Raw genomic sequence first — 13,276 nt, 5'->3', positions numbered from 1 at the left:
ATAATGGTGTTAAATATATAAAAACGTGTTTTTAATTTATAAGGGGGGTCAAACTCAGAGGCTTTCTGTGTGAAAGCCAGTACAAAAGTTTGAGAACCCCTAGTATAGTGTAACTCACAGAACTGTAGGATTCCCACAGGTGTCACGTAGGTTTTTAACTCTACAGAGCCCAGAATCTCAGTGGTTGCTGATTATCAGAGGGGTAGCCGTGTTAGTCTGAATCTGTAAAAAGCAACAGAGGGTCCTGTGGCACCTTTAAGACTAACAGAAGTATTGGGAGCATAAGCTTTCGTGGGTAAGAACCTCACTTCTTCAGATGCAAGTAATGGAAATTTCCAGAGGCAGGTATGGAGATAACGTGGTTGCTGAGTGACTAAATGTGGCATGTTGAATAAAAGTCAAGCTGGGTTCTTCTAGTGCATTATAACAGTAATAAAGGTACTGCTGACTAAATTATGCTGTCTGTGACTCCCATACCATCTCATGGTCTTCCAAACTGAGCAAATTTGATATGCAATCATGGAGACATAATAAATATGATATTACATGATGTCATTTTTATAGTTTCTGAAGAGTGGCCTCTTTAAACATATCATGGACATGGCCAAACTACATTTTAAAGTGGTTAAAAAACAAAGCTGCAGTCTAAATAGACATAGAAAATGCTTTGCTTAAAAATCCTATTATGACATAGTTTGGCATAGTACGTGCTGGCTGGCCAAACCCTATTATAATCCACTTTGATTACAGAGTGTAAACTTTTTGCTTGAGCATGGATGCTTTAAATAAACATGGTTAGATAGTGGTCAAGGAGCTGAATTAATTTTAACTTTGTTTGTTTTCAGCTTATGATGATGCATTAGCATTCCATGCAGATGTTTCATATTAGCATGTCATGTTTGTTATTGATATTTATTTTTATAGTACCAACAATGCATTAAGCACTTTACAGATCGATATAAGGATAGCATTCCTGCTCCAAGGCACACTCTAAATAGAGAAAATACTGGTGAAGGAAATGGGGGTTGAAAGATTGCAAGCAGAACAAAGCCAGTAAGCAGTCTGTTTAGTACACATCTTATTATTTCCATTTTTCCACAGTTTGCATTTGTCCAATAGGAAAAAAAGTGGCAACCCTAATAGACAGAATGAGGGGCATTTCTACCAATGTGATGCTAGTTCAGATGCTCCAATAAATACTCTTTAGCTGGAGTAGTCAGATTAATTCGACTGTGCAGCAGAGGAGACATGTATTCTCTATATTGCTTAATAAGCCCCCAGCCAAATAATCTGTTTTCTTCCAGTTGCAGTGGTCATGGGGGTTTGAGTCTCCTCACCCTCCCATTGAGAAGTCATTGACTTTTAAGGATGATTTTTCCTATAGAGAACTCCTAATGCTTGTTAACCAGCTATCTTGTGCTGATTTTAGGTAGATTTAGTCTAAGGGGGCAAAATGCTTATTCAATCACTGATCTTGGAATACTACTGAACCTGCCTATGGTAAGAGCTAAGGGCCCTTATCTCTACAACCATTACTCTAATTTAGTATCACTTAGTCAAGTTGTCTATTAACTTAAATGGGATTACTCACATCAGTGTTTCTCAGTGTTCTTATTTATTAGTATTGCAATAGCACCTACGAGCCCCAGTCACAGACCAAGACCCTATTGTGCTAGGTGCTGTACAAACACAGAGCAAAGATAGTCCCCTCCCCAAAGTGTTTACAATCTAAGTGTAAAACAAGAGACAACAAGTGAAACAGATGGGAAGGGGACACCAAGAAACAATGAGACAATGCTGGCCAGCATGATAGACAGTGGTCTTAGCACATCAGCAGCCTAACTGTTGTCAACCTTATAGTAGGCTGAGAGTGAGGATTGCAAAACTGCACACTAAATTACTAGTAGTTATGATATCAAGAATATCCAGGGTTATAACAAAAAATTTGGATGGGCTGTTAAACCTCACGCTTCGGGGTTTAAACCAATCCCCAATGATTGGAGGGATAAAACCAGGAAGAGACCGGGGGAGTGTGGGTGGGTGTGCGGGGGGAGGGTATTATTCCACATTTGTGTACTGCGTGATTCTTGCATTTTCCTCTGAAGCATCTGGTACTGGTCGCTATCAGAGAGGATACTAGATGGACCCTGGGTCTGATCCAGAGTGGCAGTTCCTATGACAGGCAACTACTGTTTAATTGTAGTGATATAACGTTGTATTATTGTTCGTTTTAAGAGCATATTACAGATACAATTCCCAGTTCACCACTGCATAACTCCAGCTTTACCCTGGTGTAATTCCACTAAAGTCAGTTGAGTTACACAACTGAACAGTTGAGTTCAGTGTAAAATTGAAGTAACACGGTGGTAAATCACATCCACAGTATGTGTTTGTCTTTTAGCTACTATGTTACTGATAATGAATAACAATAATAATAAAGAATGCCTTCTTTTGTGTTCTCTACAGAGTAACTGCTGTTTCAGTACTCCAGATTCTGGTCAACACTTTCAGTTTCAGAACTGGACAGTTAAAGCTGATCAAGCTAAGAAAGCTGAATTCATAAGAACAGCAGAAAAACTAAAAAATCAGTAAGTTAAAGAATATCACCATAAACACATTCTGCATGGTATTGCTGTGGATGACAGGTTTTGAGGTGATTTAAGATTAGTAGTTGTGACTATCAGCAGGGGTTCCAGAACTGTGAACCTCTGTGTTACCCCTCTCAGCCTCAGCAAGTGAGAGCTTTGCTGCTGCTAAGCTGTGTCTCAGGTTCCGGACACACCAGCTTGTCTGCCTTTCCAGCAAACTGTTCAGGACTCTGCCAGTCCAAACTTTACATAGCAGGTAACAGTCAGTGAACTCCAGTTCCTCAGAGACATCTTTCTATAGTGTACAGCCTCTACATACTGTAACTCACAAAACCGTATCAGTTTTGCTGCTCCTTTAAAGAGACAGTACACAGAAGGTTATTAACTTAAATGGGGTTGGCAAACCCTTTACTCCTATCACAGCACTGAGTTGGAGTATAGTAAAAGTAAAGTAACTTTATTCACAATTAGGTTTAAGTGATACGAAGTATAAGGATAGACATGGTTACAGACAAACTAAAGTAAGGTTTTAGTTTTAGAAGCATATTCTAACTTAACTAACTAGAGTCTTGGTTTAAGTAGATTTCTCAACTATAGTCAGTTTCCAGAGACTTTCAAGCCCCTTTCAACTCCCCTCTTTTCTCATATGTACAAGAGCTCTAGCCTTTTGTATCTGCCCAGTAAAGGATACCAAAATGGCTCTCTGTCCTTGCTTATATCTTCCAAAGTTTTATCTTTGTTTTCAGAATCAGGAAGCCCTCCTCAGGGGCTCCAGGAGGCCTGCTGTGTCCACCACGCAGCTGATGCCATGTTAATTTTTGAATTAACAAGATAGTTAAGAGGATATCTCCCTGTGACACACCAGGATACAGTCCAGCTTAATGATTAGCTGTGTCACCCTGCCCTCTAACCTGGGGTGCCTTTTACAATGCTTTGCTGCTGTAGCCTCCAGCCTGGACTGCTCACAAACAGTCTCCAACATTCAAGTAACTCCCAGTTATGTCTGTGTGTGTGCTGTAGCCAGCCAGAAACCTTGGCTCTTACTAGTATTGGTTATATTGCTGGGTGACCCCAAGACACTTCCAGTCTTAGATTTTCGCTCAGAATGACCTCTATTGCCCACCCCTCTCCTGGACAATACCAGTTTATATGAAGTATATTACTTCTTTAGTAGAAATAATATGCACGCAACTTGCCACCCCAAATGGAGTTTCCCAGACACTTCAATTTAAACACACTGGATTAGATAAAACAATAAAATAGTTTATTAACTATAGAGAGATTTTAAGTGAGTACAAATAATGAGGAATAAAAGTTAGAAACCATTACAAGAAAAATAAAGATAAAACACAACTGCTGCCTAACTTAATAAACTATGATAAAGTCAAAGCAAAGTTTTCTCACCACATGCTTTTAGCAGTCTTACTGACCAAACTTCTTAGGTCAGGACCGCTTCTCCCAAAATCCAACGAATGCTTCCGGTGCCGTGAATGCGATTGGGGGGGGGAGATCTCGAGGTGTTTATCTTTCCTTTTTATAGTTTCAGTCCCCCTCTTGAAAAACATTTCCAGCTAAGATTCAGGAGACATCCTATGGGGAAGGATGTTCCTCATTGCTTTTCCTCACCTTTTTGAACTTCCTTTATCTCACCATCCTGCTGGATGACTGTTTACTGCATAAATGCAAATTAAGCAGAGCATACATTTCTTTGTCTGAGACAAACCTGTTTGCTAACCTAAGTTAGGAACATGTCTTAATAAAACCATACAGTGGAATCTTATACAGTAGAACCTCAGAGTTACGAACTTGAGTTACGAACTGACTGGTCAACCACACACCTCATTTGGAACTGTAAGTGTGCAGCCAGGCAGCAGCAGAGATAAAAGAAGAATGCAAATAGTACTGCTTTAAACATAAACTACTAAAAAAAATAAAGGGAAAGAAAAAAAACTGACAAGGTAAAGAAACTGTTTCTGTGCTTGTTTTATTTAAATTAAGATTGTTAAAAGCAGCATTTTTCTTCTGCATAATAAAGTTTCAAAGCTGTATTAAGTCAATGTTCAGTTGTAAACTTTTGAAAGAATAACCATAATGTTTTGTTCAGTGTTATGATTCCATTTCATAGTTACGAACAACTTCCATTCCTGAGATGTTTGTAACTCTGAGGTTCTACTGTAACTTCACGTACAATGTTGCCACACATAGTTTACCAGGATAGTAATGAGCAGAAAATTATGAGTTTTCAAATGATACCTCACCAGGCATACTTTGAGCAATTATTATTACAATAGTGTGTAGGGTGTGAACACAGAGGTACGTTCTGTCATACTCCTCCACTTGCTAGTTTATTGACTTTGCCTTTTATGTAAATGTACTTGCATTGCCTCTCCTTGCTCAATTTACACTGGAGACACTTTCAAGCAGGTGGGACCACATTCCTTTGTCTAGGGTGGAGTGACTTCAGCCTTACTTGCCAAACACATTTTAAAAACAAATTTCCAGCACATAGAATAGTAGGACTGGAAGGGACCTCGAGAGGTCTTCTAGTCCAGTTCCCTGCACTCAAGGCAGGACTAAGTATTATCTAGATCATCCCTGACAGGTGTTTCTCTAACCTGCTCTTAAAAATCTCCAATGATGGAGATTCCACAAACCTCCCTAGTCAATTTATTCCAGTGCTTAACCACCCTCACCGCAACTTTTTCCTAATGTCCAGTGTAAACTGCCCTTGCTGCAATTTAAGCCCATTGCTTCTTGTCCTATCCTCAGAGGTTAAAGAGAACAATTTATCTCCCTCTTCCTTGTAACAACCTTTTATGTACTTGAAAACTGTTATCATGTCCCCCCTCATCCTTCTCCAAATTAAAAAAAAAACCTATTTTTTCAATCTTCCCTCATAGGTCATTTTTTCTAGACCTTTACTCATTTTTGTTGTGCTACTCTGGACTTTCTCCAATTTGTCTACATCTTTCCTGAAATGTGGCACCCAGAACTGGACACAATACTTCAGTTGAGGTCTAATCAGTGTGGAGTGGAAGAATGACTTCTTGTGTTTTGCTTACAACACTCCTGCTAATACATCCCAGAGTGATGTTTGTTTTTTTTGCAAGAGTGTTACATTGTTGACTTGTATTTAGCTGGTGATCCACTATGATCCCTTTCCGCAGTATTCCTTCCTAGGCAGTCATTTCCCATTTTGTATGTGTACAACTGATTGTTCCTTCCTAAGTAGCGTACAGTAGAACTTCAGAGTTATGAACACCAGAGTTACGAACCAACCAGTCAACCACACACATCATTTGGAACCGGAAGTACACAATTAGGCAGCAGCAGAGACAGGGAAAAAAAGCAAATACAGTAGAGTACTGTATTAGACGTAAACTACTAAAAGATAAAGGGAAAGTAGAATTTTTCTTCTACACAGTAAAGCTTTAAAGCTGTATTAAGTCAGTGTTCAGTTGTAAACTTTTGAAAGAACAACCATAATGTTTTGTTCGGAATTACAAACATTTCAGAGTTAAAAACAACCTCCATTTCCAAGGTGTTCATAACTCTGAGGTTCCACTGTACTTTGCATTTGTCCTTATTAAATTTCATCCTGTTTACTTCGGACCATTTCTCCAGTTCGTCCAGATCATTTTGAATTTTAATCCTATCCTCCAAATCATTTGCAACCCCTCCCAGCTTGGCATTGTCTGCTAACTTTATCAGTGTATTCTCTATGCCATTATCTAAGTCATTGAGGAAGATATTGAACAGAACTGGACCCAAAACTGATCCCTGCAGGACCCCATTCGATATGCCCTTCCAGCTTGACTATGAACCACTGATAATTACTCTCTGGGAATGGTTTCCAACCAGTTCTGCACCCACCTTATAGTAGCTCCATCTAGGTTGTATTTTCCTAGTTTGTTTATGAGAAGTTCATGTGAGACAATATCAAAAGCCTTAGTAAAGTCAAGATATACCACATCTACCACTTCCCCTTTATCCATAAGGCTTGTTACCCTGTCAAAGAAAGCTATTAGGTTGGTTTGACAAGATTTGTTCTTGATAAATTCATGCTGACTGTTACTTATCACTTTATTATTTTCTAGGTGTTTGCAAATTGATTTCTTAATTATTTGCTGCATTATCTTTCCGGGTACAGAATTTAAACTGATCGGTCTGTAATTCCCTGGGTTGTCCTTATTTCCCTTTTTATAGATTGGCACTATATTTGCCCTTTTCCAGTCTTCTGCAATCTCACCCATCTTCCATGACTTTTCAAAGATAATCGCTAATGGCTCAGATATTTTCTCAGTAAGCTCCTTGAGTACTCTAGGATGTATTTCATCAGGCCCTGGTGACTAGGAAACATCTAATTTGTCTAAGTAATTTTTAACTTGTTCTTTCCATATTTTAGCCTCTGATCCTACTTGATTTTCACTGGCATTCATTAAGTTAATGTCCAATTTCTACTAAACTTTTTGGTGAAAACTGAAACAAAAAAGACATTTAGCACTTCTGCCATTTCCACATTTTCTGGTATTATTTTCCCCTCCTCATTGAGTAACGGGTCTAACCCTGTCTTTGGCTTCCTCTTGCTTCTACTGTATTTGTAGAATGTTTTCTTGCTATCCATATTTATAATTTTTCATATACTACTGTACATATACCATGCAATAATATTTATGACCAGCATGTTACCAGTTTACATATGATATTTTACCAGACACTTTTTTAATACAGATTACGACAACAGTAAGTTGGAATACAATCAGAATCAGCTGGTCACACCAGCTGAGGCTCATTGCTAGATACCCAGGAGCCCTTTGTCCTCTGGGCTTGGGGTGCTCTTAGGGTCAGAGTAGTCAAAAACAATAAGGGGATGCTGTTATTGTTGGAACCCTAAAAGTTGAACTACCTTAACAGAAGCTAATTAAGAAGGTTTAATACTTAGGAATGCTTGTTGATTAATGAGGCTACTAAACAGACATAAAAACCTTCATGAACTATGAGAGAGTTGCCCATTGTTCAAATCCACCAAGGGCCAAATTCTGATCATCTTAATTACACTGAGTAATCCATTACTCCCCAAGCAGTTCCACTGAAATCAAGGTACTAAGGTGCTACCCACTATGAGTAAGGGTTTCAGACTCTGGCTGTAAGTACATTTTGTTACACCACTGACCAACCACAGTAAAGAAACAAAAATTACTTATGGATCTGTAAGGCTAACAGATTTATTTGGGCATAAGCTTTTGTGGGTAAAAACCCACTTCTTCAGATGCATTTACCCACGAAAGCTTATGCCCAAATAAATCTGTTAGTCTTTAAGGTGCCACCGGACTCCTTGTTGTTTTTGTGGATACAAACTAACATGGCTACCCTCTGATAGTTATGGATCTGTGTATTTAAAAAAAAAAAAAAAAGCCACTATCAAAGTTAGCAATTCCGAGCACCTTTAATATCTCTAAAGCATTTCATTTTCACGTTCCAATCACACAGTTGTAGAGCAGGGGTCTCAAACACGCGGCCCGGGGGCTCCTCGCGGCCCCTCCCCCCCGCGTTTACCTAGAGCGGCTCCAGCCCGACGCGCACCGGGGGAAGGGCAGTTCCCCGTTCCCGGCCAATGGGAGCTGCTGGGGGCGGTGCCTGAAGCAACAGCAACACACAGACCCCTGTGCCCCTCCTCCCCCAGGTTCCAGCCACTTCCCAGAGCGGTGCGGGGACAGGCAGGCAGGCGGCCTGCCCTGCCCCCGGTGCGTGTCGGGCCGGAGCCCGCCCCCCGAACCCCTCCTGCACCCCACACCCCTCCTGCACCCCACACCCCAACTCCCTGCCCTGAGCCCCACACCCCTCCTACCCTCCCTGGGGGCAGGAAGGGGGCAGAGTTGGGGTGGGGATTTCAGGGAAGGGGTTGGAATGGGGGCAGGGCCTCATGGAAAGGGTGGAGTGAGGGCGGGGCCAAGGGTGGCGGGGGGAGGTGTCAGTAATGCGGCCCTCGGCCAATGTACTAGTCCTCATGTGGCCCTCGTGGTCATTTGATTTTGAGACCCCTGTTGTAGAGACATTGGGAGCACATTACTTTGGAGCAAATCTGTCCATCTACATTACAGCTCCACCTATATATGGAACTACGTTAGTGCAGTTCGTCCTCCCTGCTGTCTTCCAGCATGCTGTGCTCAGCCTTTCAGTGATAGCTCTTTGTAAGGGTTGCTGGCACTGCACTATGCACCTAGATCAGTTCTCATACATTTTTAAAGTGTGAACTGCAGTCTTAGGCCTGGTCTACACTAGGAGTTTATGTCGAATTTAGCGCCGTTACATCGAATTAAGTATGCACCCGTCCACACCACGAAGCTATTTAGTTCGACATAGAGGTCTCTTAAATTCGACTTCTGTACTCCTCCCCAACGAGGGGAGTAGCGCTAAATTCGACATGGCCATGTCAAATTAGGCTAGGTGTGGATGGAAATCGACGCTAATAGCTCCGGGAGCTATCCCACAGTGCACCACTCTGTTGACGCTCTGGACAGCAGTCTGAGCTCGGATGCTCTGACCAGCCACACAGGAAAAGCCCCGGGAAAATTTGAATTCCTTTTCCTGTCTGGGCAGTTTGAATCTCATTTCCTGTTTGGACATCGTGGCGAGCTCAGCAGCACTGGCAACGATGCAGAGCTCTCCAGCAGAGATGGCCGTGCAATCTCAGACTAGAAAGAGGGCCCCAGCATGGACTGATCGGGAAGTCTTGGATCTGATCGCTGTGTGGGGCGATTAGTCCGTGCTTTCCGAGCTGCGCTCCAAAAGACGGAATGCAAAGATCTATGAGAAGATCTCTAAAGCCATGGCAGAGAGAGGATACAGCCGGGATGCAACGCAGTACCGCGTGAAAATCAAGGAGCTGAGACAAGGCTACCAGAAGACCAAAGAGGCAAACGGACGCTCCGGATCCCAGCCCCAGACATCCCGTTTCTACGAGGCACTGCATTCCATCCTAGGTGCGGCCGCCACCACTACCCCACCACTGATCGTGGACTCTGAGGATGGGATATTGTCGACGGCCGGTTCCTCGGACATGGTAGCGGACGGGGAAGATGAGGAAGGAGATGAGGAGGACGAGGCAGTCGACAGCGCTTACAACGCTGATTTCCCCGACAGCCAGGATCTCTTCATCACCCTTACAGAGATCCCCTACCAACCGTCCCCAGCCGTTAACCCGGACACAGAATCAGGGGAAGGATCAGCCAGTAAGTGTTTTAAACATGTAAACATTTATTTTTCACAGAACAGGAATATTAAGAAGGGGTTTTTCATGATTACTTTGCCCTAGGCGCTTAACTGTTCACTCCCTGGCAGTGCAACTACTTTAAAAAATCAAACAATGTCCGGTGTAGCATGATTGTTCTGCCCAAGCCGCTCTACTGTTTAGTCCCTGCCAGTGCAGCTACAGTAAAATCCGGTCTATATGTCCGGGGATGGAGCTGAAATCCTCCATTGACATCTCCACGAAGCTCTCCTGGAGGTAATTGGAAAGCCTTTGCATCAGGTTCCTGGGGAGAGCGGCCTTATTGGGTCCTCCGTAGTAGGAAACATTTCCGCGCCAGGAGAGAAGCAAGTACTCTGGGATCATTGCCCTGCAGAGCATGGCGGCATACGGCCCTGGTCTTTGCAGGCTTTCCCGAAGCATCCTTTCTTTTTCCGTCTCGGAAATCCTCATCAGAGTGATGTCACTCATGATGACCTGCTTTGAATTAGGTAGGGGAATGTTAGTATTGGGACTGCTTGCCTGTTCCTTTACAGAACTGTAACCGGCGGTTTACAGCCACGCGGTGGAGGCGGGAGAGGGGCAGCATACAGTGATCTTTCCCTGGGACAGCCGCGAGGGGGTGGGACAGGGGCAGAGTTCATGGTTGCCGGATTGCTGGCAGCAGGGACTGGCATTGCTTTCAATGTGAAAGGAGGCCAGTGCAACTATCAGTTTTAAGCAGCCACAAGTCTACGGCTTACCATGTCGGCCTACTAGACAAATTCCGGTGTCCTGCCCCGCTTCTCTGATCTGCACTGCAAGACCCCAGGCACTGAATGCGAGGGCTGAAAATTCGACCTTGTCCTGAGTGCGCATGTGATAGGTGCTGTGCATGGTCTTGTTCACAGAGAAAGACTATGTTCTTTGTTCACAACGAAATTTATCTTTCTGAGGAATTCACTCCCTTTTTCCCATTCCCACAGCTGCGACTGTCTCACAACCTAGCCTGGCATCACACACCCAGAGGCTAGCGCAGATGAGGTGTAGGAAGAAGAGGACACGGGAGGACATGTTCTCGGAACTTATGGGCTGCTCCCAAGCCCAGGCAGCCCAGCAGACACAGTGGAGGGAAAACTTGTCCCAAATGCACTGAGCACACATGGAACGGGAGGAGAGGTGGCGGCAGGAAGACCAGCAGGCGACTCAAACGCTGCTTGGACTAATGAGGGAGCAAACGGACACGCTCCGGCGCCTTGTGGATGTTCTGCAGGACCGGAGGCAGGAGGACAGAGCCCCGCTGCAGTCTATCTGTAACCGCCCTCCCCCGCCACCAAGTCCCATACCCCCCTCACCCAAACTCCAAAGAAGGAGGGGCGGCAGACTCTGTGAAAACTCTCACTCCACCCCTGCAGACTGCTCAAGCACCAGAAGGCTATCATTCCCCAAAATTTGAAAAGTCCTTTCCTTCCCGCCTCACCCAAGCCCCCGTCCAAGTTTCACCCCCCAGTTTCATGTGTAGTTAATGAAAAATACGTTTCTGTTCATTACTGTTTCCATCATGTTCTTTAGAGGAGAGTCCGTCTGAAGGGGGGGAAGGGGGTTGGTAATTGGACAGGACAGCAGCAGGGCGCACACACATTGCAGTCACTAGTTACCCTGGTCAGTCTGGGAGGTGGTTTTAGTGTTCTGTGGGGGGTGCTCTGTGACTTTGTGGCGGGAGTTTAGAAGCGTCATTTTCATCACTACACCACACCCGCTCCCCACCACAGTCTGCGTCCCAGGTTCAAAACTTTCCCGCGAAAACAGTAATAAAGAAAACGGTGTTCATTAACAAAATTCAAGTCATTTTATTTTTAAACGTGTTTTGGAAGGGGGGGAACGGGGTATGTAAATGGAGAGGATACTGAAGATTTAGTGGGTAAAGAAACGGGGGCAGGTTCAGCTTCTCTGTAGACAAACTGAAAAGTCACAGGTTACCTTGCTCACTCAGGAACCTAGCTTTCAAAGCCTCCCGGATGCACAGCGCGTCCCGCTGGGCTCTTCTAATCGCCCGGCTGTCAGGCTGGGCGTAATCAGCAGCCAGGCTATTTGCCTCAACCTCCCACCCCGCCATAAAGGTCTCCCCCTTGCTCTCACAGAGATTGTGGAGCACACAGCAAGCTGCAATAACAATGAGGATATTGGTTTCGCTGAGATCACAGCGAGTCAGTAAGCTTCTCCATCTCCCCTTGAGACGGCCAAAAGCACAGTCCACCACCATTCTGCACTTGCTCAGCCGGTAGTTGAAGAGTTCTTTTTCAGTGTCCAGGGCGCCAGTATAGGGCTTCATGAGCCAGGGCATTAGCGGGTAGGCTGGGTCCCCGAGGATGACTGTAGGCATCTCCACATCCCCAAGAGTTATTTTGTGGTCCGGGAAGTAAATACCTTCCTGCAGCCGTCTAAACAGACCTGAGTTCCTGAAAACACGAGCGTCATGAACCTTGCCCGGCCATCCGACGTTGATGTTTGTAAAACGTCCCCTATGGTCCACCAGTGCTTGCAGCACCATTGAAAAGTAGCCCTTTCGGTTAATGTACTGGCTGGCCTGGTGGTCCGGTCCCAGGATAGGGATGTGAGTTCCATCTATAGCCCCACCGCAGTTTGGGAATCCCATCGCGGCGAAGCCATCTATGATGACCTGCGCGTTTCCCAGGGTCACTACCTTTGAGAGCAGTACCTCAACGATTGCGTTGGCTACTTGCATCACAACAACCCCCACGGTAGATTTGCCCATGCCAAAGTGGTTCGCGACTGACCGGTAGCTGTCTGGCGTTGCAAGCTTCCAGAGGGCTATGGCTACTCGCTTCTGGACAGTCAGGGCTGCTCGCATCCGGGTGTCATTGCGCTTCGGGGCAGGGGACAGCAACTCACAAAGTTCCATGAAAGTCCCCTTCCGCATGCGAAAGTTTCGCAGCCACTGGGATTCATCCCAGACCTGCAGCACTATGCGGTCCCACCAGTCCGTGCTTGTTTCCCGGGCCCAGAATCGCCGTTCCACAACATCCACATGACCCATTGCCACCGTGATGTCCTCGGCGCTGGGTCCCGTGCTTTCTGACAGGTCTGTGCTACTCTCAGACTTCAGGTCCTCACCGCGGTGCCGTAGCCTCCTTGCCTGATTTCTCTGCATCTGCCTCTGGGAAAGGTGGATGATAAGCTGCGAGGTGTTGACAACGGCCACAACTGCAGCGATGGTCGCAGATGGCTCCATGCTCGCAGTGCTGTGGCGTCCGCGCTGTCACTGACCAGAAAAGTGCGCAAACTGATTTCCCGCTGGCGCTTTCAGGGAGGGAGGGCAGTAGTGACGGACGGATGACGACAGTTACCCAAAAACACCCTCGACACATTTTTTTACCCAGAAGGCATTGGCGGCTCGACCCAGAATTCCAATGGGCAGTGGGGATTGCGGGAACTGTGG

Source organism: Terrapene carolina, unplaced genomic scaffold, assembly GCF_002925995.2.
Source record: "Terrapene carolina triunguis isolate 2854851 unplaced genomic scaffold, T_m_triunguis-2.0 Scaffold69, whole genome shotgun sequence".
NCBI lineage: Eukaryota > Metazoa > Chordata > Testudines > Emydidae > Terrapene > Terrapene triunguis.
Note: the sequence above shows the minus strand (reverse complement) of the source record.